This window comes from Protopterus annectens, chromosome 4.part0 (genome assembly GCF_019279795.1).
Source record: "Protopterus annectens isolate FY-2018-M chromosome 4.part0, PAN1.0, whole genome shotgun sequence".
NCBI classification, from domain to species: domain Eukaryota; kingdom Metazoa; phylum Chordata; order Ceratodontiformes; family Protopteridae; genus Protopterus; species Protopterus annectens.
Genome location: NC_056733.1, coordinates 1,582,918,530 through 1,582,945,208, shown reverse-complemented (window position 1 = coordinate 1,582,945,208; position 26,679 = coordinate 1,582,918,530).

Here is a 26,679-nt window from a genome sequence, read left to right as displayed (position 1 = left end):
CAGTGGTCTCACCTTCGATAACCACATAGCCACAGCAGTCAGGAAATCCTTCTATGTGTCGCACCTCATCACTAAGGGCTTTTCATCCAGAAAAAAGGAGGTCATTGTCCCACTGTATTCATCCCTCATTAGACCCATTATGGAGTACAATGCCCTGTTTGGTATGTACCTCACAAGACATCTGCAACAACTAGAAAGGCCACAGAAGTACCTCATTAAAAGAATCAGAAGCCTAAAGCAGATGCCCTATGTTGACCATCTAAAAAAAACTCCAGCTATACTCTGTCACATATTGCCTACTCAGACGCGGTCTTTGCTTAACATACAAGACCATATCAAACCCAGAGCTGTTGGACATGCTACACTTAAAGAAATCCCAATCCCTCAGAGCCACATGCTCCAAGGATCTAAACCTGGTCATCACAATGAACAAAACATGATGGAGGGATAGGTTCCTGACCCAGAGACTCCCCATACTCTGGAATAGACTGCCCATACATGTCAAGCTGAGCGCCTCTTTGGCCCTCTTCAAAAGGAACCTTGATGATCGGATGGGAGATAGGAAATTCACCCCTGGGATCACATCAGTCACCCTGCTAGACAAGGGACCAGGGAAGTAAATATTCTGTGAAGAAATAGACAGGGAATTGTTATGCCTAGGCTTGTATAGGCCGTAGGGCCGATAGCCTAGTACCAGCCTATGAATCTATGTCCCTAGTCTTGGCACTTTGTCCCCCGTCTTGACAACCTTTGTCCAGCATTCTTGCAGTAAGAGGTGGAGAGGTATGGTGCTGAGGTATGACTGCACTACATGTTATGAGCATGTAGCTATATGTATATCCATATCTGTATCTCTCTGTATGTATGTATGTATGTATATATATATATATATATATATATATAAATATATATATATATAAAAACCCGCGGTGGTGGTGCTGCGGTAGCGTTGTCGCCTCACAGTAAGATGCTGTCCGGTTCGATTCTCAGCTAGAGCGTTTTCTGCGTGGAGACATGCATGAATGGGTGTACCTTCGTTGAAGGTTGTGCATCAGGGCTGGTAACTCGGCATATAAAAATCAACTACCAATCATTAGCTGACTGGAGGTCCGCTGCGGTGACCCCTAACCAGGAAAAGCCGAAAGATACAATAACATATATATATGTAGATATATGTGTGTGTGTGTATATTTACATATATATATATATATATATATAATGTACAAAATTTTTTTTATATATCTACATCTATGGTTTTCTAAAATATATTTGTATATATTCTATATGTATTTGTTTCATATGTATATCTCGATATATCTGATGTATATACCTTTTCATATTTGTCACCATACATATCTATATGTGTATATTTATATATACTAAACATGACTGATTCCACAGTATTTCTTCCTACTGTTCCATAGCTGTACTGAATGATATATTTGTAAAAACAGCACTTATTATTACATTTCAGATGGTGTAGTGGTAAATTACTCTGATTATGGTGTACAGGGTCCTGGATTCAAGACTTGGCAGGGCTGATTATTTTGTTGCTGAGTAGAACAGTGGCTGATGGATACAGGGTGATTAAGGCAGTTTTAAGCAGTTGTAAGTGGGTTTGCACTATGGTAAGCGATAGCAACACACTGTTAAATGGGAAATTGCTTAATCAGTGCAGGCATAAGTTAGCATCATGCAAACTCGCTTACTGCCGCTTACTACTGCTTAAAACAGTTTACTCCCATGCTAATTTCTGTAAAAGAAAAGTAAAAAGGGGTGATAGGAAAGTGGTGAAAAAGGGGGCATACAGAGGGGAAAACAGTATGTCAGATAGCTAGGGATGTGCAGGATGGGTGTAGGGAAGGTCTGGTGTTTAGAATTATATTGACTGGTACTGCTACACTTTTACTGATATATATCCTGTACACCAGTATTACTCTGCTAATGTCTTGTTTATTCAGTACAAACAGTGCACATTACTAACTACTGGCAGGTGACAGTTTACTGCATTCTATTTATTTGCCCTGACTACTGCTAGCTAGATTAGTACTCACCAGCCTCGCGGTGCAGCCTTAGCAGCCTGCTGGCATGGGCTTCCAGGTTTGCAGCCCTCTCTTCTACAGCTATACAGGAGATAAAGAAACATTTATGCATACCTTTCCATGTCATATTTATGCTGGACTTTGATACACGAGAATTGATAGTTGTACTTACACACTGTTGAGACATTCCGTGCCTGAGCATTTTGGAACCACTGCTCGAAGAGGTCCCTCTTCCTTTGCTTCATGTCAGCATAGTGATGCTGGACCTGCTCACCAGTACGAGGGATGCCAGGTGCACATGGTGAGGTCACGAGCGAGATGGTCCCATGCCTCCACTTTGTATTGGGAGCCCTGGTACTGGTCCTGCAGCAGTTGCCCTTCATATTTTTTTACAGGGAGCCCAGCCATGACCCTGTATTCCTGAATGCCCCAACACTGTGCCCGAAAGTGCATACATTCTCCAACACCAGCCATAGTGCCTGCACTGATCATCTACAACTGGTTATGGTTGTATTCCTGCCTGTGGGGTTTAAGTAGGGCTGGATTTCCACCCTTTGCCATGATTGGAATATTTTGAATATGCTGAGCTGAGCTAAGCAGCGGGCAAACCCACTTAGCTGAGATAAGCATTGCTTACATAGGTAGATACTAAGCACTGTTTACCAGTGTGCAAATCTGCTTAGCTATGCTAATTATTGGTAAACATAACATTTTAAGCACTGTTTACTCTGGGTTAGCATAGCTGAACATAATTAAGCAATGTTCATCTTTCATTTTATGGACTGTCAGGATTGCGGGGTGAATTTCTTCTTAATGCCATCTTATGATATGTATGTTTCCCTTCCGTGACATCCCCCTATCTGCTTTCATTACATTACATTCTTTTGTGGCTATACTGTATGGGACACTTGTGTTTATATGTGGGTTTCACATCTGTACAACACTAACACCTCACATTTGTACCTGCTACACTACCCTGGTCAATAAATATATATTATTCACTACCTATTTATAAAAATATATTTTAGTCCTGTTTCACATATGGAAATGAATGGACTGCGTTGGAATTCGAACCGTGAATGCCTGCATATTAAGCAAAAGCTCTAACCACTATGCTATTCCGCTTTGTCTATTTTGGCTGTATATTTCTATTTAGTTCCTTTAGATATTTACACTCTGCTATGCATAGCTGCATGGCATGCACACCCACTCAGCTACATTTAAACTTTACTGGGAACAGAAAAAAATTGAAATGGTGTTCTGTTTTTATTTTCCTTTAGGGTATGCACATTGCTTTCTGCCTATTACAGCAGGACATCTGGACAAAGCGTGACATGATGGGGGGACAAATAGGGACAGATTTAAGATATTGCTCTTGCCAACTTAGAAAGTTGATAGAATAACAGGCTTTGCATTGGCATGACTTTTGTGAAGGGTATAATGTCTGACACTTAAATGTCTCTCAATATCTGCCAACTGCAGTCTTTATTGATTTTCCACTACTTTTCTTGACACCCATATTTTATGTGGAGTGGACCAAAAATATGAGGCATACATCTGGGACATTCTACAGAAATCTGCACGGTTGAGGGTTATGTATGTGTGCATTTGCACAAATTTCCGGCTTCTGCAGCATGCAGAAGTGCCGTACAGTGCTCAGAAGCAGCCTTAGGTCAACTGGCGCCCTAGGCAAAAGGGCTCCATGGTGTCCCCCACCACACTACCTGGTGCCCCCATCCTGGTCTACCTACACCAAATAAATACTGGAAAAGTGCCCCTGCTAGAGCGGCACCCTAGGCGACTGCCTAGTTGGCCTATGCCTAAGGCTGACTATGACGGTGCTTTAGCAATACAGGGGGTGTGTCACAGCAGCTGTGCCACACCCCATGTATTGGATTCCTCTTGACGTTTGTATTTCAATGTCCGCGGACACTGTAATGATCTCTTTTACATTTCAGTGTCGGCAGACACTGAGATACTGGCATAATATTAGAGCTATGCTCTTATATTATGCCATTACAGCTTAGACAGTGCCGTACAGCACTTTCTGAGCGTCGGGGGTGTGTTTAGTGTCCATGCACTGCTCGGACACACCCCCTGCATTCGTACATGGACCATATCCATGTAGAGAGTACAGCAGCGCACCTTCATGAATATGCAAGGCGCGCTGCTGTGCTGCATGGACACGATCCATTCTGTGCAAGAATAGTTTAGTTTATTCTTGCACGGAACTTTGTTGAATCCCGGGGATTGTTTTTACCTGGTGGAAGGTTATTGGAGTTAGAAGCACATTATATTGCTCTTTTAATTGACAAAAAATAACACTGTTCCAGTAAACGTACAAAATAATCTTAATAGCTTGGCATCATTGGTGGCAATGGAAAAAAGAAATAAAACAGTCCATTTAAAAATTAAAGTAAAGAATCTTGACTTGACCTAAGATTGCACTAGAGTGCTGTAGAGCATCAAGCTAAATTAATACCATTACATGCTTCACATTACTCAGTCTTTGAGTTGAGAATGTGGGCTAAATACATAAAATATGAAATCCGTTCACATTTACTAGGAAAAATATTGAAGACAGCTAAACAAAATAACAAATTTCACTCTGTTGTAAAGGAAGATTAGATAGCTGGATAAGAGGTATGGAGGGACTTATGTGAAGGAATTCAACTGGATTACTAAAAGGTCTTTAAATAAGAATTTGATATACATATTAAAGAATTTGATATACATATTACCCTGAGATTCAGGGTGGTATTAGGCCTAGATGTGGTCACCAAGATCATTGCATATCACAGTATGGGGAATACTCCAGGTTTCCGCAGTCCTGGGCTTGGTATATATGCCTCCACATCGTCACTTACAATTCCACTATTCATATAACTGCAGTTGAGGTCTCTGGAATTGCAAGAAATATCCTAAGAGAAAGTGTGTTTAGTAAGGCATGTTATAATTAAGGGGATAGGCACTTTGCCAAAAGCTATGATGACAAAGAACTGCACCCAGGTGCTATACTGGTTAGAGAACTAAAAAAAAAAAAAAAAAAAATAGCAAGCACCATGGCAGAAGTAGTTACAGAAAGCTTTAACAGAACCAGGGACCCAAATTTTCACCAGCAGATAAATAAAATGTTATAGCGAGACAGATTCATCACTCAGTACCTCTTCATTTCTGGAACAAACTGCTAGTGCAGATTAAGCAGTATGATACACTCTCATCATTCAAAGGCATGGGTACACGTTGTTGAAGCATTGGTGAATGAGTGGCTTTACTTCGAAAATGTAATACCAAGGTGCATTTTAATTCATTGTGTTGTATCGTGTGAATCAGTGGAGCACTTTTTGGAGATTTCCCCCATTACTCCACTGTAGTGTAACCGTGGATTTAGTATATGATTATTTATAGCTGGGCAGCCCCCCTCTCCATACAGATTGCAGGAGGCTTACCCCTCCCTACAAAAAAGATTTTTTTCTGTTTTCTAGTGTTTTCAAATCATCAGTTTTGATGTTCATTTTTTTGGAAGTTGCTAATTCATTTGCTCGTGATATGATCACATGTAGGTAAACCTCCTTTGAATGATTGAATGGGTACCCATAAATTCATCCCAGGCTTTGCTGGTATAGCCTTCAGGTGGGTACTGACGAGGTGTAAATGGTCACAAGACTTGGTTGCCCTCTAATTTCTAGCAATCCAGTGAATCACAGTTCAGCTCTTGAACCCACTCATATTCCTACTGGTGGTGAACTACATCAGCAAATAGGGGATGTATCAACAAAACTGTTGCATGTAGATTATGTGGTCCTACAGGCAAGCTCTGAACAGGAACATCAGCAAATGATAGAGGATTAGAATGTAAGAAGACACATAGCATGTATCTTACAGACAACACTGGCCATGGCGGCAAATGAGGAAATAAAAAGACAGTGAAAAATGAGAAAGACTGGAACATAATGGAATATTTTAACAGCTTCATGTACCAGGAAGTATGGCAGATGAGAAGGAAAGCCTGAATGAGTGGGTCAAAACTAGAATCAAAGATGCTGCATCCAGCTGGCACAAAGTGTCAGGGTTAGTGTGTGACAAAAAAATGCCAGAGAAGCTTGGAGAATAAGGTATATAAAACAGTAGTGTCACCAATGCTTCTGTATAACACAGAAATCCGGGTATTTAAGTCAGAGCAGCTGATGAATCTTGAGGTGATGGTGAAGTGCCTGGAATGGGTAGTAGGATATACACTGGGGGCTGACAAGGAAATGAGGAACTAGAGCAGAAGCCAAAGTAGCCACAATTGCAAAGAAGATTATAAAGAACAGATTACATTAGTTTGGTGACATACAGAAAAGCAAAATATGATTTGGTAAAGCAAATTTAGAAGAGAGAGAGAGAAAGGAGGCATGAGGAGACAAGGATCTCCAGCCAAGAGATGGATGGATTGCATGAGAGAAGACCTGACAGTCAGGCTTGACTGTCAAAAAACGGTGATAGAGTGTCTTTACATCAACAGAGGTTGGGACAGTTGACATGACACCCCAACCTATATAAATGGAAAAATTGGTTTGGTAATGATAATGTCATGAAGCTCCCAATTATGTTAAGAAAATTAGTAAATAATAACCTTGTTAATGAGAGTCTCTGAAATAAGACCCCTAAATAGTAGCCTAGTTGCTGTGAAGTTAATTATTAAGAATTTTGTAATAACAAGATTTAACATGAAAAAAATCCTGACAGACCAGTTTCAAACGGTGGGGGATAGAATGTGTATACTATAGTATACAGTTCATTACTGTCCCTCACCACTGTGTAGAACAAAAATACATACTGATACTTTCAAATGTAACTCTGCCTGTTCAGGTAGTCTCTGAATTTGATCCTTTGGCACACCCCTCCAACAAAATGGAATACTCAGAAACACAAACAGTCTAGCAGGAAGCTTTAACTTAATTGGAAGTTGCATGTCCTACATATTATGATCAGTCGCCAGTCATAATTTCATTTTCTTTTTCATTGTATGTTCTCTAAAGGGATTTCAAGAAATTCACCTACTGAGCTTCACTTCTGAGACGAATTTCATAGGTTCATACTAGGCTATCTGCCCTGGGGCATGTATAAGCCTAGCCTGAGTGTGTTTGGCTTTCGCCACCCTTTGATTTGAGTTTACTGTGCCCTTTTTAAGGTTAGTTTACTGTGCCTCTGTCTAGTAGTGACACAGAAGTAATCCCTGGGGTAAACCTATGATCCCCCATCCACTCATCAAGATTCCTCTTGAAGAGAGTCAGTGAGGGGCTCTGCCTAACATGGACTGGGATTCTATTCCAGAGTGAAGGGAGCCTCTGGGTTATGAATCTGTCCCTCCAGCATGTTCTGTTTATTTCTGTGCTGAGGTTCAAGTCCCTCGAGTGCGTGGCTCTAAGGGATTTGGATTTTCTGAGGTGGAGCATGTCCATTAATTCTGGGTTGGACATAGCTTTATATGTCAGGCATAGATCGCCTCGAAGTAGGCGGTATGCAACTGAGTAGAGCTGGAGTTTTTTTAACCGAGCAGCATATGGCATCTGTTTGAGTCCCTTGATCCTCTTTGTGAGGTACTTTTGGGGTCTTTCTAGTTGCTGCAGGTGTCGGGTAAGGTACATCCCAAAAGGGGCATTGTATTCTATTATGGGCCTGATGAGGGATGAATAAAGGGGCACGATGACCTCCCTTGATCTAGACGTGAATCCTTTCATGATAAGGTGGGCTATGTAGAAGGTCTTTCTAACCACTTTGACAATGTGGTTGTCAAAGGAGAGATTACTATTAACTTGGGTCCCCAGGTCCCTAATTACTTCCTCTGTACTTAATGGGTTACCACCTATGTGGTAATTTGTGGGCACTTTGTTTTTGCCAAAGGGTATGACTATACACTTTTTGGCATTTAGGTTTAGACCATGGCTCTGGCACCAGTTATCTGTCTCTGTGAGACCTTTTTAAAGGATGCTCATGTCAGCTGGAGAGTCAATTATGGCGCCCAGTTTGCAGTCATCTGCGAACTTGGTCAGCCACAGTCCTCCCGTGTTAGCCTGTACCTCAGAATAATATACACCGAACAAGAGAGGTCCCAGGACTGAGCCTTGTGGGACACCACTTGTAACTGGTTTCGAGTCTGACATGGCTCCAGCAACTCTGACTCTGTGGGTTCTGACTTTGAGCCAGTTTGCAACCCATCTTGTGACGTAAGCTATCCAGCTTAAATATAAACCCCTATCTATGATGCCTGAGTGGGGTATTGTGTCAAAAGCCTTCACTAGGTCCAGATAGGCTGTGTGGACTACCTTCCCTTCATCTATGGCCTTGGTGACTGTTTCAAAGAAGTCGACCAGGTTCAAGAGGCAGGATCTGCCCTTGGCAAAGCCAAACTGGGCATGATCTCGTGTCTGTAGGTCCCCAGTGTCTTTGTTTATGAGTTCCATGATGATCCTCTCCATAGCCTTGCAGACTAGGCTAGTCAGGCTTATGGGGTGATAGTTTCCAGGGTCCGTCGAGGCACCACCTTTGTGGAGAGGGACCACTGTTGCTGTACGCCATTCTTTGGATACATATCCTGTAGTAAGGCTGAGATTGTACAGCAGTTTTACGTGAGGGTTTAGTTCTTCTTGGAGTTCATGTAGGACGCAACCTGGGACACCGTCTGGTCCCATTGAAGCAATGTTTTTTGCTTTGGAGAGGACAGCTTCCACCTGAGCATCTGAGATGTTAGGGAGGCTGCACTCTGCTGGGATAGATATTTGCTCTTTTGGGGGGAGGGGGGGAGTTTGCACTAAACCTGTCTGCCAGGATGTTGGCAATGTCTGTGGGTTCAGTGTATTTTTTGTCATTTAGAATCAACTCTGAGCATATCTGGGAGTTGCATCCCAGGTTCCTAACATAGCTAAAAAAAGCCTTGTGATTGTCTTTAGTGTCCTGTGCAATTTTTCTCTCGAAGCTAGTCTTGGAGGATTTTATGAGGGATCGTAATTTTTTGCTATTTCTGATCAGAGATGCCTTCCCTTTTAGGGATTTTGCTCTATCATGTAGTAGCTTCTTCCTTCTGTTGTACAGCTTATTTATGGCTGGGGTCCACCAGACTGGACACCTGCCTTTGGATGATTGGGTCTTGGTTTTGTTTGGGATAGCATGAGCCATGCATTCCTAGAGGTGTCCATAGAATGCATTTATATAGGATTCTGTAGTTTGGGCTGTAGTTTCCACTGACCCGGGGGTCTTGAAGGATTCCACCTCGGTTTTGAGAAGTGTGAAGTTCGCTTTTGAGAAGTTTTTCCCTGTGGTTTTCTGGGCTGGGGGTGAGGTTGGGTTGTGGATATCCAGTGAGATTAATTTATGGTCTGATCTTACCAATGAGGGGTTTACTTCTGGTTTGGAGCATACATTCCCCATGTTGGTAATGATTAGGTCGAGTATGTTTTCTCCTCTTGTGGGAATGGTGACTAGTTGTTCCTTAGCATTTGAGTTTATAAATTCCAGGAACCTTTGAGCTTATAAATTCCAGGAACCTTTGAGCTAGGGTGTTAGGGCTTGATTAATGCTCCCAGTCTATGTTTGGGTAGTTGAAGTCACCCAATGTAATGATGTTTGGAGAGATCTTCATGTTCTCCAATGTTTTCAGGAAAGCCGAGTGGGATTCCTGATTTTGAGAGGGTGGTCTGTAGCATGCTATAAACTGAAAAGCAGTTTTGCCCACTGTTAGTTGCACATGGATGGTCTCCGATGCTTCGTGCAATGCCACTAACCTGGAGGTGTGGGTATCCTTGATAAGTATGGATACTCCCCCTCCTTTTGTGGTTCGATCTGAGATTTGGGGCCGAAAAGCATGATATGAGGTATAACCTGATAGTGCTGGGGTGCTCTCTGCAGCCTTGAACCAGGTTTCTGTCACTGCACAGATATCGATGTTTTCCATACTGAGGAGAGCTTCGAGTGCGTGCATCTTGAGGTTTAGGCTTCTGGCATTTAGCAGCATTACCCTTAGTTTCTTGTTCATTGTGTTGCCTATGGAGGTGGGTTTGTCTTTTGAGCTTTGCCTAAAAAAGGCACTATGGGGGTGGCAAGAGCCTTTGCCAATATCCGAAAGCCCAGGGGTGACAGGAGCAAGCCGTCCCTAGCGAAGCAACGCTGCTTGTCGAGCATGTCATCCCAGGCTGACAGACACTGGATCCCCTTTGAATGATACCAAAATTTTAGCCAATTGTTAAAATCAATCATTTTGTCTTTATATTGCGGCATCATTCTAGGTGAGGGTAAGATGCTGCTCAAGGTCAGGGTCATACCGGCCTGGGCTACATGATCAGAGCGCTCCTCTATGTCTCTTTTCATGTAGTCGAGGGAGGTACGTCTCAGGTCATTCACACCAGCATGTACTATGACTGAGTCATATGTGTACTTGCTTTGGAGTGACCTGAGTGCTTGCGTTATGTGGCGGATCCTAGCACCCGACAGGCAGCTCACTGTGACCTTCTCTTTGTTCAGCCTGGTGAGCAGAACGGCTGAACAAAACGTCAGTGTGGAGTGTATCAGGTGTGTTATTCAGCCTTAAGGGCTGTGACTGTTTGGCACACTGAGTTTGTGAGCTATGTGTTGCACGTGTTTTGTTTTGGGGTAGCGTTTGCTTGGATGTCTGCTTTGGAGGTCTCTGCTGCTTAGGCAGATTTTTATTTAGAGCCTCCGAGTATGTTTTTGTGTGTTTATGTGTTTGGTTTGCTGTTGTGGTAGGACTATGTGAGACTGGATTTGTGTTGTGTGAGGTTACCTTCTCCTCCTGACTGGTTACACCAGTTCTGAGTTGAGAGAGCTCAGCCTTCAGTTTGGCTATATGGAAATCCCTTTCTCAAATACATGAATTGGTTATGATAAGTAACTTAGTTGTTATCCTCTGTTATAGGCAGTGGACATCATGTGTTGTTTGCTGTAGTAGTACATGTTGTGTCCACTTAATTAGTGTTTATGTTTAAGTGAACTGATGATATTGTTGACATCTCAAGAAATAAGAAGTTATTTTGTCATAGGTGTTGTAATGGTATCTGTGAGGCTGCTTGACTCAAGTTTTTTTCTTTTTATTTCTTTCTTTCTTGGAAGACTTTTGTTTCCTTCTTTCTTTCTTTTTTTTAATTCCATTTCTCCAATCCTGGGTGGCCTTGGATGTATTCTATTTAGAGATCATTGGTATGGGTCAGGGAAGAGCCTCAACAAAACTGAAATGTTGATCTATTAGTACTGTGAAATGTTGTGGGTTGCAGTGTCTTTGTAAGCATTTTTTTTCCTGTCATTTACAAATATTGATCTTGATGTTTCCGATCATAGCTTTGGGAACACAGTGTTTCATAAAAGATTCTATAGACAACTGCCCATTTCATTGTATCTTAAGTAAATATGTGTCCTTGTTTAATTTCAAACTGTAAGTGAAGTCCTACAGCAAGACATGTCTACTGACACAGCCTGATATTAAGCTGTAAAAGACAGCATATCTAATTATGTTTTGTGAACACAACTGTATTGGTTCAAATTATTAGTAATTTTGCTACCTGTTTTTCTCCTTTTAAAAGCCAGTAGAGTAGATTTTCATTGCACATTCACAAAGTCTCACTCAGCAGTACTCTGCAACAAAGTAGATCTCCATTTCGTAAAGGAAAGCAGCAGGGGCAGATTTGTATGCAACATGTTCTTCCTTTTGTGCTACAGATCTGTATTTTAATATTTAATCTCAAGATTTTTTTAATCCACGACTTAGTTCTATTGCAAATTAACAAAATGATTATTCCAAAGCCACATTTGTTATTCATTTTATGTAGTATTTCTTGTAGCACTGTTGATATAACAAGTTATCTGTAAAGGTAATTCAAGGAATAAAATTCTTCCTGAAATAGTGTGCTTCAGACCTAATTGCATCTCATTAGAGAGAACTGTGGAATATCTGTGGTTTTCAAATAACGTGTGTACTTTTTTGACCTGGGTGTTTCAGAAGTAATGTATTCCACTATTTCTTTTAAATAATTATGCTAAACTAACACTTGCATTATATTATATTATATTGCACAGTTTATAAACAAAGTGATTGTGTCTAAATCTGGGGATGTCATGGCCTCCCTTAACTCAGCCCTCATTAGGCCAGTCATTGAATGTAATGCCCGATTTGGCATGTATCTGCCCAGGCACATGCTACACCTGTAAACCCCACAGAGATACTTTACTGAAAGGATACAAGACCTAAAAACATGTCCTACATGGACCGACTCAAAGCCCTCTCACTTTACTTGTTATCCTGCAGACTGCTAAGTGGTTACCCATGTCTGCCATACAAGGCATCCTCCAACACATTAGTGATTGATTTACTGCATACCAGTAAGTCAAAAGGCATCAGAAATTCTCAGTCTAGGGATCTAAACCTCTTCAGCAATATCAACAAAATGGTTTGGAGAGACAGGTATATCTCGCAGAGGATACCACTGCTGTGGAGCAGACTCCCCATCCACATAAAGCAAAGATCATCACGCTTCATTTTCAAGCATAACTTAGATCTAAGAAAGAAAGATAAACTTAAAATTTACCCAAGGACTGTCCCCTGTACTACTAACAGACAGAGGCAGCTCCTAAATGCTTTATCCCATGCATGCCTCCCCTCAGATTATCTATTGTATGATCCCAGTTTTTCTCATTGGGGTAATATATAATTATTGACCATTAGATGGGTAAGGCCACCCTATAACCAAAAGGAGTGGATTATTTTTTTAAACACCCAAGTATTACTTCTGACACAGGCAAATTTACATTTATGTAAAAGTAAACTGTATTAACAACTTCACATTTACATATATTGCTGTATAGCGTATAACAAGGCAACATTACATAAATTATTCAGTTCATGGCCTCCTTTTTTTAAACAAGAAAATCTTTATCAAACCATCACTTACAAAATAGGAAATCATACATTTCTATAAATAATAACAAACCCCACCAGCACAGTCCTAGTTGCAAGCATTTTACATCACAAACCATACTGACACAGTCCCAGTTGCAAACATTGTACAGCACGTATAATCTACCCAATCATTTTCAGTCAAACATTACCTAGATCATTTAAGTTCTGCTTTCTTTTAAATCTCATTCCTCCCCTCTGTGTATTGTTCCAACAATTCCCATTTTTTTCTATGTAGTTTGCTCCTACCCTTTTCTAAAGATTGCAATCCAGGTTGTTTTAACTCTGTTACTATATTCACTACTTCTAGTATAGTTGGTTTAGATTCTGATTTCCATTTTCTTGTAATTGCTTTTTTGGCAACCACCATAATTAGACACAGCAAGGCTTTTTTACCCTGTCTAGGCAATTCAGATTCTGTATCCTAGCTCAGAAAAATCATCTCCCTTTTCACACCAGTCTGCCCACCCAACATTTCCAACAGTGAATCCCGCGGGTAATCCTTAAATTCTGCCAACTCACCACACACTCAGAAAATTTGTTCCCAATTACCTCTTTCTTAACCCATCACACCTCCAACATTTGCTGTCTACCTGTGGAGAAATTCTCTGGAGTCTTCTTGGGCTATAAACATATCTGTGTAAACATTTGCAAGCAAAAATCCTAAATCTGCTAGATTTTGTTGCATATTTGGGAGACATACATATATCCTCCCATTGTTTCTTTGTGAATTGCTTATCCAATCCTTTCTATTCTCCTCTGATTGACTCTTACAGTTATCATGCAGTATTTTATATGCTCTACTAATTAGTCCTTTTTTAATAGCTTGTGTTCTAGATTGTACTAAAAATTTCCCAGTGCTGGCCTTTCATTTAGGACCCCCCTATTTTGTTCTCTTTGCCTATACTCTGATGTCTATCCTTGATAGGGAAGACGATCTCTAACCTGCAGTCCAAATAAATTCTTGGGGCTTCCCATTCTATCATCTTTCCCTCTCTAGTTATTTGCTCCCAATAATTTGGTTCCTTTGCCAGTTTTCTCCAATAAATTTGAGACCCCTCTTGCTTATTGTCTATATCCCTAATTGCAGTCATCCCTATTGTCAGAATTGCCTTTCAACATTCCCATGTTGGCTTAGTTCTTTGGATACTTTCTTCTACTTTATAGATATAATATTCTGTATGATTATTGTTATTCTCCTTAAAGGCTTGCATCCAAAATCCCACTATCTCCTTGTTTCTTGAGTTTCCCCCCTATTTCATCACCATCACTTTCCACTCTGAATCATAGTTTTCTGCTTGTGCTATGTATAGGAGCCTTAACTGTGTAGCTCTGAAATACTCCTTCAAATTGGGTAATCCCAGTGTGCCCTTTCCTACTAGAAGAATCAGCTTATCCCACTTGACTTTTGCCGTCTTTCCGTCCTAGATAAAGTCTTACAGTTCTTTATTAATTGCTGTCCACAACTTCTCCTCTGATTGATAAAATATGCTTGACCTGTGTATAAGACTAATGGGACTAAAAATATTTTAACTTCTTGCATCTTACTAGCCATATCCATATAACAAAGATTCCACTTTCTCAGTTTTTGTATCATCTTTTGTTTAGTGTCATCCCACATATCCTTAGCTACCACACCGGAATAATTTTTAATCCATACTCCTAAATATTTCATTTTATCATGTCTCCATAAATATGGATATTTTTGAACCAATTAATATGTGGGTACATAATTTACTGCTATTACCTTTGTTTTAGCTTCATTAATTTTGTATTTCAAAAAGATTTGAAACTGTCACAAAATGTTCCACAACACTGTAATGTCTCTTTCTGGTTTTGTCAGGTATAAAATATCATTTGCAAATAGAGGCATCTTTTCTTGACTACCATAACAAGTATATCCTCGAACTTTTGAGTCCTTTATTTTCTTTGCCAGTGGTTCTAAATGTAATGCAAATAAAGGGGAAAGAAGACACCTTGCCTGACTCCTCTTCTCAAACAGTAATTTTCAGAGAGGACCCAACCCACTTTAATTTTCATCTCCGAGCCCTCATTTATCCTCCTAATGAACCTTATATTTTTTTTCAGGAAATGCAAATGCTTCCATTGTCCTGCTCATAAAGTCCCTGCTTACTCTGTCAAATGCTTTCTCTGCATCAAGACCCACCAACAACAATGGTATTTTCTTGCATTCTGCGTCCTCTGGATCATCAGTGTTCTTTTAATGTTGTCAAATGTTTGCCTCCCCTCCACAAAACCACGTTGATCCATATCATCAGTTCTGCCATTACCTTTGTCATTCATTTAGCCATTATAGACATGAACACTTTATAATCATGGTTTAGTATAAAAATGTGCCTGTATGAAGCTGGATCTGATGGGTCTTTACCCTCTTTATACCACTGCTTTATTCCATGATGTTGGTACTTCTCCTCCTCCTCTTAAAATACTGTTAAACAAAACCTTCCAGATGTTTATCATTTTCCCTCCTAGCTTCCACAGGAATACCATCTATTTCTGGGGACTTTCCTGTAGATTGGTTATACATCACAATTTTTATCTCATCTCCTTCTATCCTAAATGTTAGTAATTGAGCCTCATCTACCTTAACTTTGGCATATTTAATTCTTCCATAAACATTTCCATTTGTATCTTTTCTTGATTTCCATATTTCTCTAATCTATACAGACTTTCATAGAATTTTTGAAATATTTCTAATACCTCCACAGGATCTGTTGTTGCCTTTCTTGTTATACTCTCACTAAGCTTGGCGGCAACCCTTTCTACGTTTTGTTGCCAGATTCATTGTGCTAAACATTTTTGTGCTGTAGTGTTATGATCCAAAAACAGTCACGTAACAGCAGTCTTTCTAAACTCATGTATGTTATTGAGGTAATCCCTTATTTTCTGACTAGCATTTTGCAGTTGATCCCCTTCTTGTTCTGTGAGATTCCCCCTATTCTGCAATATTTTAACATCTGTCAGTCACTCTAAATAATTCTTGTTGCTTCTTAACCATAGCTCCCTTTCTTTTATTTCCACCCTAGTTTTAAACTCCAACTTAATTTTATCACTCTCCCTAGCTATATTTTCAGAATTTATTTCTGTCTTCTCGAATAGTTCCTGAATAATCTCCACTACCCATTCCTTAAATTCTTCTCTTTTCAACAGATAGATGGGAAAGCACCAGTATCTAATTTTTATTTCATTTTGACCCTATGTTTTTATTTTACTTATTATTGGTGTGTGATCTGAAATAGTTATTGGGTGCATATCAAGACTTTCAATTAAATGTACATGTTCCTACAAAATATAAATTCTGTCTAGCCTAGCCCAGTTTTTATAACTTGAGGAATAATGTGTAAATTCACTCTGAACTCCTGTTACTGAATTCACATCTTCCATGCCAAATATTTTTCATAAATTTCTTCAAAAATCTTCCCTGCTTTGTTATACTTTCCCTTCTGGTCCTCCCAGACACATCTTCACTGCTGCAAATCAAATTCTATTCCCCACCTATAGATAATATTCCTTGCTGAAAACCGATTATTTCTCTTAGAATTTTTTTAAGCTCCATTATAGCAGTTTTAGGTGGAATATAAATGCATGCTAATGTAATCCTCCTCTTCCCTTGCCAGTAGCCCCTTAGCACTAGAAATTTGTCATTATTATCATTTTATCTTCTTGCAATTAATATAAGTGCTCGTCAGATTCACACATTCAGTTCTTTCCAAGTGTGTCTCCTGTAACATAGCTATTTGAACTCTTTATTTTTTAATATAGTTCACTATTCTTTCTTTTTTGTATTTATCTGTGAGAACTTTTGAGACCATTGGCATTTTAAAGACGTTACAGAAAGCATCATTGTATTAAAAAGTTACTATTTCCACATTTTATGTATAACACTTTTTTTTTGTTAAATGTCTAGATCCAGCTTTTGTCTTACATACATGCACTGTTTGGCACGTTGAACTTGTATATTTTTTTTGTCATATCCATTTGAGCCTGTGTCACGTTTTATAAAGCTTTTTGTTTGATTGGGAGCCCTTCAAAAAAAAAAGTAACCACCTAAAACCCATTAATTTAATACTAACACACAAAATTATGTATATCTTCAAATATTGAAGTTTTACTTTAGTACTAGGAGCAAATGTCGAAAACTGACAGCCACAGCCACTCCCATCGACTTGAGTTAACCCAAATGAAAGGTTATCTATGCTAAGATGCATGGTGCAGCCTGTGCATCTACTAAGTGCCAACTGGTTTTGTCTTATCTTTATAGCGCTCCCAGCTGGGAAACCCCCTGAATGCTTTCAGAGAATATTATTTCTTAGCCAGTTTCTCTTTCTTTTTTCCCCAGCCAATCACTGCACCAGAATGTAACCAATTTCTCTTTATCAAATTTCCCCAATGGAAATATGAGAACCATTCAGCCAATTTCTCATCATATTGTTTCCATGGAGACATGAGGGCCAGATACGGAATTGCTACTTAAGCATATGTTCATTTGCTAGAAAAAAAGCATCATATATTCAATATTTTTTTTCATTTACTTGCTTTCTCTTAAAACTTGTTACTAAATCAGTCTAAGGTCTTTAATCCAGTCATTCCCCTGAGCAAGAATGAAAAAAGCACATTAATTTTTCTTTTGTTATGCTGTTTTAACCAGCCTTTTTTTTTACATTTCAGTGCCTACATTTCTTAAAACTGGACAATAAGAAAGAGAGAAGGGAGAATGTTACAAACCCCATTGCATGCAAAAATAGCTGAAAAAACTTTACTTTATAGCATGCAAAGAAGACCATATACCACAAAAATTGTATTATTAAGGAAAAACATTTTCTTTACTTAGTTAACTTTCTCCCCTCTCTTCCTCTCCCCAAAGCATTTTTACAAACATTAATGGTGTGAAGTAGGGCATATACTAGAGTCCTCCACAAGTCCAACATATTCTGAAAAAGTCCAATATTTCCAGATTTTCTTGTTCTGCCATATTTCACAAATATACTTATTGCATTGTAATCCCACATTGTTACTGGTTTTGTTATTGTTCATCTCCAGCTCCCAAATCCTGTTTCTTCTTCACTTTCAATGCACTCTTGATTCTTCTAGTCAATTCAATTCTCATGCTCCCTTCCTTCTCTCCAACATTTTCTATTGAAACAGTGGAAAAGGTTTCACAGGTATAGTCTCTCTGTGGTCTTTTTGCCAGAAGAACAAGAAGCAGAATCTCCTTCTGTTTCACAGCTCACTTTTTGTTGGGCAGCATTTATATTTCCTCCTTATTATGTACTTCATCAAAAAATATTTTGTCACTCCAGGGGAGAATCCCTAGAAGACAGCTGGGTGCAACAGTTTGAATATCATACCTGCGTCTTGACATTCCCTGAATAGTGGAATGAATTAATTCCTCTTTTGCCTGGTGTACAGTGAGTAATCATTCTCCACAAACACTCTTCTGTCTCCCACTTTTGGTATTTTGTCCTTCTGCCACAGTTTTGTTAGAATCAACTCATTCTGCTGGTAGAATTGCAGCTTTATTATTAAAAGGGTAGGTTGCTTTCTCATAGCCATGTTTGGAGCATACACACAGTATGCCCTTTCAGCTAACAATTCCTGCTGTGGAATACCAGTCCATTTGCTTATTTGTGCTTTCATAGAATGAATGCAGTCTATTCCTTCCAGCTTCTCTGATATATCTGGAAATGTTAGGTTTTCCCAATGTGCTCTGTCCTCTAATTCTATTATTTTTTTGAAACATCTCTTCCTAGGCAGTCTCAAACTCAGCCAGCCTTGTCTTCATGTCAGCTTCTGATTTTTGCAGCTTTATCACCTCATCTGAATATCTTTTAAAGCCTCTTCCATGTTTCCAGCCTTTTGTTGTTTGTGTTGATATATACTCCATCAGTGTTTTATTTTAACCAGGTCTATGTGCAGTTGTCTGATATCTTCCTGTTGGTTACTGGAAGTTATGTCTGGAGGTTGCATTTCTTTTTGCTGAACAGCTACAGAACTTTCGTGTTTTTTCATCACTTTTTTGTAGCCAATTTATTTCCAGGTGCTCTGTATTTCTTTTTTCCTGGTATTCAGGCAGTACACTTACTAGCTGGTTTCTGAAATTTACCCATAAACACAAAAGTCCACTGGCCTTCCCTGTTGAGTTTCTGTTTTCACACTGGGAGGGCTAGAGTTAAGCTGTTACGCAATATGCAGCCATCTTGGAGAACCCCCACGGAACAGATTATTTTGACCTACAAGCGCAGCTAGTCTAGTACTTAACTATAATCCTAAAAACCTGTGAAATCAGTACAATATGGTATAAACACTTATTTTAGGCTATTAGTCTTCACTGAGAAACATAACTGGAAGATTAAACATATACCACGGCTGAGTCATGCATCTTTTCAAATGTATGTCTTTTTGCTTGTTTTGAGATTTTTAAAAATGCACTCTTCATCAAGAAGTGCTATGTGATCATCATGTGAACTACCATAATAACAGGTAGATATGGTTTGACAATACATCTGCAGGAAGTTACCTTCCAAGAGTGCAGCCCCAAATGTTATGCAACAGGATTAGCTCTGCAATCGTTCAAGTGCCTTGAGAAGAGATAGCATATTTGCCAGCATCAAGGGCGAACATGTGGCCTTGTGAATTGCTGACACCGAGGTTGTCTAAAGAGTCACATATGTACTTCATTGTAAAGCACAAAAAACATATTGGAACACTTGGGGAAAAAACAGTTTTGAGAATAGAAGCTGTGAGAACAAAGACTGTGGTTGTGAGGGAAAATGATGGGTAGTGATTAGGAAATCATTACATGAATGAGACAAAACAATTCAGTAATAAGCAATGGCCTTGATGTCTGAAGAAGAACATAAATTTAAGTATATTTCAAGAAATAAAAGTGTTCACAATATTTAATCAAGAAAGAACTTATGAAAAATAGGTTGACACATTTATTAAGATGTTAGGTAAGACAGAATTTAAACGGTAAGAAATGGACCAGAATAAGGGACGGAAATCACCTTCATTTATATCAGAAAAGTGGATAAAGAAAGGGGAATAAATGTTAGTTAATGGAAGAAAGTAGCAAATAACAGTTAATGACAATTTAAGAACAAGAAATAATATTGTGTAATTAATGCAGGTATGACCTATGTATAACAAAAATTTAACACAGTACTCTACAGTTTAAACTGGTGGTGATCATTCATGTATTTTATGTGACTGCTTTCTGTTTGCCTCTCTAACACAAGCAGTCAGGCATACAGCTTCTGTTTTGACTTTTAAAATTATCAAGTATGATACAGCTTTGTAGTATTGTTGGAGGGTCGTTAGAAGTTAGTTATGTTTCTTGGATGTCTTTCTGCGATGGCTGTAAATTATGTGCATATGTACACAAATGGACTCATGTATGCATATAAACACACAAATAACATCTCTATTATTTCATCTCTTATTTTTCCATGTGTGGCAGTTTTTCCTGGTGGAAAATATACTACAGTGAAGAAAATAATCTTCGTGGTATTGCAGTGAGTATCAAAGCCTTTTTTAGTGTAACATATCAGTGTAGATGTTGGTTAGGTACTTTTGCCTCTGTTTTCTGAGATGGCCTGAAAAAAATGACTTGGAGGAAATGGCTGATGTTATCTGTCAGCTAGTAGTTGCCGTTGAGAATATAGGCAGTGAAAAAACTATTAGATTTTGTTGACTAAGCAGTGCTCACATTACATTTTGTTTCTGTGGTTTTGTGGCAGTGTAGTCTATGTGCCTCTTTAAAAATCTAGACATAACAGTAAATATTTGTTCTGTAAGCCAAGATGGGCATATTTACATGGGTACCGTACAAATAAACAATGAGTTTGGTGAAGTTCTCAAGCGGATGATGCCTAAGTATTGTCTGCCCATATTCTCTTACCTGGTGCTTACTTATTATACCAGAAGGGAAGGTATGGAAAGATAAATGTCCCCTAAGCATTAGTATAATCCCATTGTACACTTACCTTAGGGCAAAGATAAAGGAATACTTCAAAGAAGATACTGAAAGAAATGTTTGCTTTTTTTGCTGTGTTCGTCTAAGTTAATTTTAAGATTACCTTTTAAACAGTTGTAGAAAGAAAGATGTGTAATTAAGAGAATTACTGTTATTACAGTGAATAGGAAGTGTTTCTCGTGTGGAGAACCTGGTGATTTACTACATTGTGATGTGTATATGCCAGGTTTTCATCATTCTACAAGTATATCAGACAGTATCTTACATTTCTTTGCACTCTTGTCAGTTCTTATCCCTATACTCTTAGCCACCATTTGGAGCAGACAGAAGGTTCTTTTATTGTCTGTGTGGGGGAAGGGGTCTGACCTATGAACATATTGAAATTATTGTTAGCCACATTAAATCCAGTGAGCAGTCAAAGCTCTGTAACAGTATCTGTTTTATCCAGTATCGTTGCACTAAAAAGAAAATGTCAGATATTATATTAAATAAAACACTAGCCTTAATTTTCAGGATTATTTTACTTGTAACCATCTCTGATTGAAAAAAATATATATTTATCAAGTTTTGCTGTCACAGACTATGTAACATCCCTCACCATATGGCTCGTGTGTGTGTGTGTGTGTGTGTGTGTGTGTGTGTGTGTGTGTGTGTGTGTGTGTGTGTGTGTGTGTGTGTGTGTGTGTGTGTGTGTGTAAAATCTCACTCATCTGAACTGTAACTGTGACTTATACTAATAGTTATTTACACAGAACATAACAAATGATATGTGCAAGCTTTCATAATATGAAACTTCCAGATGTAATATATGTAGGTACCATAGCAAAGTCCCATTTGAGCAGGGCAGAAAAGCTGCTAAATATCTTGCATATAAATTATCCTCCTTACGAAATGCAACATATACTGATGTGACATCTACTCCAGCCTCTCTGAGAATCCTAACAGTAGATTTATCCTTTGCACTAACATCCTAACACATCTTTGACAAGTGTGAAGCATGTTTTACCAGATGACTTAGAAAATACGTGGTGTATTTTTTTTAACAGTACCAAGTGCTTCGTGTTGTCTGAAGCTTATGTATGTAATTTACTTATTTCCTTACCCCTAGATTTACTAATTTGTCTGTGCCACAAGTATTTTTTTGTCTTGGGCGATTGTTCTCACTCTTGAACAAAGGATCAGTAGCCTCCAAATAGGTTGCCTTGAGTTCATTAATTATGTAAGTGTTTGATACATTTATGGCAAAGGCATCAAACACAAGTAAATGCTGAGTAAGTGCTTGCTGTAGGAAGGAAATGCTTGTAAATGTTGGAAAAATGCTTATCAGCAAAGGTTATTGTAAGTAATTTCAGCATTTATTACTGTTTGTTACAGTTGTAAATGTTTTAAACAGATGAAGTATTAATAAAATCTGGACAGCTTGAATCCAAGACGCACATTAATTTCTTTCTGTATTCTTTTTGTTTATAATGTTCTACATTTTAGCCTTCAGTGACAATGTTGTCTTATAAAGGTATTCTCTGCTGTGCTGAAAGGACAGACCCAGGATCACTAGCAAGTCACTGTGGCACCATCATTCTAGTCCTGGATTTGTCTTGCCACTGGGGTGTCATGCTGCAAACATGAATGTGATGCTGTATGCTTAGTACACTGTCTCACATAAGGATGTAAGATATCTGTCTTGACCATCCCACCGTCCCAACAAGGAGTAATCATTTAGTTATGGTGTCAGTCTCTGCCCTCCAGCATGATGGTCTCAAGCCTTTCTGTGTATGGTCATGTGTCTGGCTTCCTGAGTCTGCCAGTGACCTGAGAAGAACAGCAATTGCATGAATTCCTAGGCAGTGACTTGGGATGACTAGCCCTTAGACAGTATAATTTTTTCTTGGCCACTGTAACAACACAGATGTTTCTCTGAGAATAGCCCAGGCAAGACGGAGTTTGACAATAATGGAACAACATGTACACCATGTATGTCACTAGAATGTTACATCTAGTCCAGGTCACCTTCATTCTGATCTTCCAAGCTTCTCCCTTCAGTTTATAAATTGATGTGTGGTGCTGCTTTCATTGAAATCTTTTAAGTGTAGACTCGAATATACTTACTGCACAAGTGGCTGTTATATTTGTTGTAGTACATGTTATATGCATTGACCTTGTCAATAGGAAATACTCATGCTTTTTACTTTTCATGAAGTAACATTACACAAACAGTGACTCTAAGCTTGAAAAAAGTGTTTGTGTTAATGTACCACAAAAACAACATTACTAAACACCACATACTGAGATCTCACTGTCAGTTCTATATTTTGTGGGAAACCTTGTACAACATATTAGGTTCATAAGTAAGTACAAGGTTGGCTGCAATTGTGGACCATTTTAAATCTAGCCAATTTCCCCTTAGTGAGAATCAAACTGTGTACCTCTTCTTTGTGAGGTAAGCACCTTAACCATTATGCCAGCTCCCAACCTTAATTAAGGCAGTGTTTCTGTAAATGGTGTGATGTGTGCTGTAGTGTGGCCATTATACTTGTAACACCGGACAGTAAAAATGCAGTGTAATAAGACTGCACCAGGTTTTGGCATATGCCAGTATGCTGAACATCCTGATGCAGTGATGCAGTTTTTATTTTGTATGCTACAGCAAAGCCAAACTACAGACTTTGGAAACGCTGGATACGATGTCAGTTGATTAAAAGTAACACAAAGCTTTCAGATAAACATCATGCATCAGTATGTGCAGCATTTTCAAAGTCTGTAGTTTTGCTTTACTGTGGTCTTCATGTTGGTTTACAGACTTGGTTCACCTTTGCATCAATCCGTTTTTGCTGCTTCCTTATTTTGTCTGCTCTCAACAGTTTGTCTACTATTTGGGATTACACCTGATAAAGTTATTCTGTGTTGGTGGTTAGTAAATGGAGATGTTTTCGTCTCCTTATGTGGAATGATATGCTAACTTTAGCAGTGAAAAATACAGGTTAGTGTTGATGTGTCAAAAACATAATGAAGCATGGCATACTAAAAGGCTGGACTAGATGTAAAACAGAAATTACACGTACAAAGAGGTGTGTGTTGTTTAATGCCCTGAAGTGAACACCTAGATGTGGATCTAATTTTATAAGTGTCAGAGATAAGTGGTGGTGGTGGGGTTTTAAAGCTTTTAAACTAACTTGTGGAACAAGAGGTAGTGGTTTACTTGTTTTATTTGACTGTTGCTCAAAGTAGTTGGCTGAGTTATGCTGCAATGTGATGATCTCAGGGAAGGAAGAAAAGAATGCAGTGTAGCTTGCAACTTTGTTTTACATTTTTCTTGAGCAACTCTGAAGTAGAACAGTGGAATGTGTGGGGGTGTAGATGGCCTGTAATAATGTAAGTTATGGTATAAGATGCAAAAAATGCCTGGGAAGTCTCACTTGTAGTGGGAGGTATAGCTAAAATCATATTGGCTTTTGAAAATTTAATAAAAAAACTGTGCCAACATAAAGAAATGTAGCATTTTACGTTCATAGTTTGAGGAGACACGTGTCGTAAGAAGAAATATTCTTGGAGGTGTTCTAGTTTATCATTAGTGAGCAGTAAGCAGTAGAGCTTTTTGTGCAGATGGTTAAGGACCAAGTACTTTTAAAGATATGCAAATTCAAATGAAGTCAAAACTCACTTTTATTTGTTTGTTTATAGGCTAGGTTGCTACCTTTGTCCTGGGACCTTTGGCAGCCAGTTACAGTTAATGACAGTCATTCTGTGTTTCACTTACTGATTATTGCATAAACTGTGGCTGGTAGAAAGTAATTTTGCTTGTGCTAAACAGCCATGTCAACTTGTTCATACCATATCAAGTCTAGAAAGATAATACATTAGCTGAAAAGAAGAGGAATGTAGGATGATTGAGAGGCAGTAAGTAAGGGGATGACAAGATGAGATGGGGAAGGATGAAATAAGGATAAAGGGGTGTGTAAATGAGCTGCAGGGTTCATGTAACATGACCTGAGTGAGTGCAGCTGTGCTTTCCTTGGGTGAAGAAATGTTCCTTGAGAGTAATTTTGGATGTTTTGGATTGAGAAAGAAATGGAGTCCCATAGTTTAGCTGCTAGGATGGAGAATGCACGGTCAGTGCAGTAAAGTTTATTTTTTGGAATTAGCAGAGTGGGTTAGGATTGAGAGATAGCCCTGAGATTATATGTGGGGGTTTTGGTGAAATGTTTGAGAGAGAGGAATTGATGTCTAAGGAGAAAAGGCTTTCTGAATTAATGATCCTAGTTGGAGGCTGGCTGTCAAATGTACTGGGAGCCTTTTAGCTTTGGTGAGAATTAGGCAGTGGTGTTCATTATTGGGAGAGTCATTTTTTTGGTTCCGAATTAGTTTTCAATAGTTCCACTTACACTGATCCTCTTGACTTAGCCAACCTGCTAGCAGACAGGGTCAGCACAAACTTCACCCCCTGCCTCCCCCAGGCCCATTCAGCATCCCCAATACTTGCCCCGCACCTCACATCTCCATAGATAAAGTGTTAAAGGCCCTATGCAAGGCAAAGAACACAGCTTCCATGGGACCTTCTAGTATCCCAGGCTGTATTCTGCAACATCTCCAGCAAGAACTACCTCGCCATTGAGCACCCTGTTCAACCATAGCCTAAGTACAAGCTTCATTCCAGCAGAGTGGGGAACTGCCATTGTCATCCCTTTGCACAAAGGTGGTGCCACTACTGACCCTGGAAACTATCGCTCCATTAGCTTGACAAGTCTGATCTGCAAAGCCATGGAGGGTATTATTATAGCCCTCATAAACAAGGACATGGGCAATCTCCAAGCACTTGATCCCACACAGTTCAGATTCATCAAGGGCAGATCTTGCTTGTTGAATTTGGTTTTCTTTTTTGAGACTGTCCCCAAGGCACTGGATGTGGGAAAGTTAGTACATACAGCTTACCTTGACTTGGCAAAAGCCTTTGACACAATCCACCATTCGGGCATCATCAAAAAGATAACAGAACCTGGCGTAAATCCCGGTCTCATCAGGTGGGTAACCAGATGGCTCACTGATAGGACCCATGAGGTCAAAATAGGTACCTTTACCTCCGACAGCAGATCTGTCACTAATGGTGTCCCCCAGAGATCAGTCCTGGGACCCCTATTGTTTGCATCTACTTCTCAGAGGTCCAGGCAAAGACAAAAAGCTTGTGGCTGGCCAAGTTTGCGGATGACTGTAAGTTGGGTGCTGTCAGTGACTCCCCAAATGATGTTAACATACTTCCAGAGGGTCTCGCAGCAACAAATGACTGGTGCCAAAGTCATGGTCTTAAGTTAAATGCAGAAAAATGTATTATCATACCATTCAGTAAAAATACGGCCCCTACTGATTACCACATTAGCAGCAACCCCCTAAGCACAGAACCTCTGGTGAGAGACCTGGGTACACAGGTTGACAACAATCTCACATTTGACCATCTTGTAGCGGCATTGATCAGAAAAGCCTTTTACTTGGTTCATCTCATAAGTAAAGGGATTGCATCCAGAAAAAAGGAGGTTGTTACCTCTCTGTACTCCTCTGTCATTAGGCCAATAATTGAGTACAACGCCCTGTTTGGTATGTACCTCTCCAGACACCTGCACTAAATGGAAAGGCCACAGAAATACCTCACAAAGAGAATCCATGGCCTCCATCACCTGTCCTATGGGCTCAAATCACTATCACTGTAT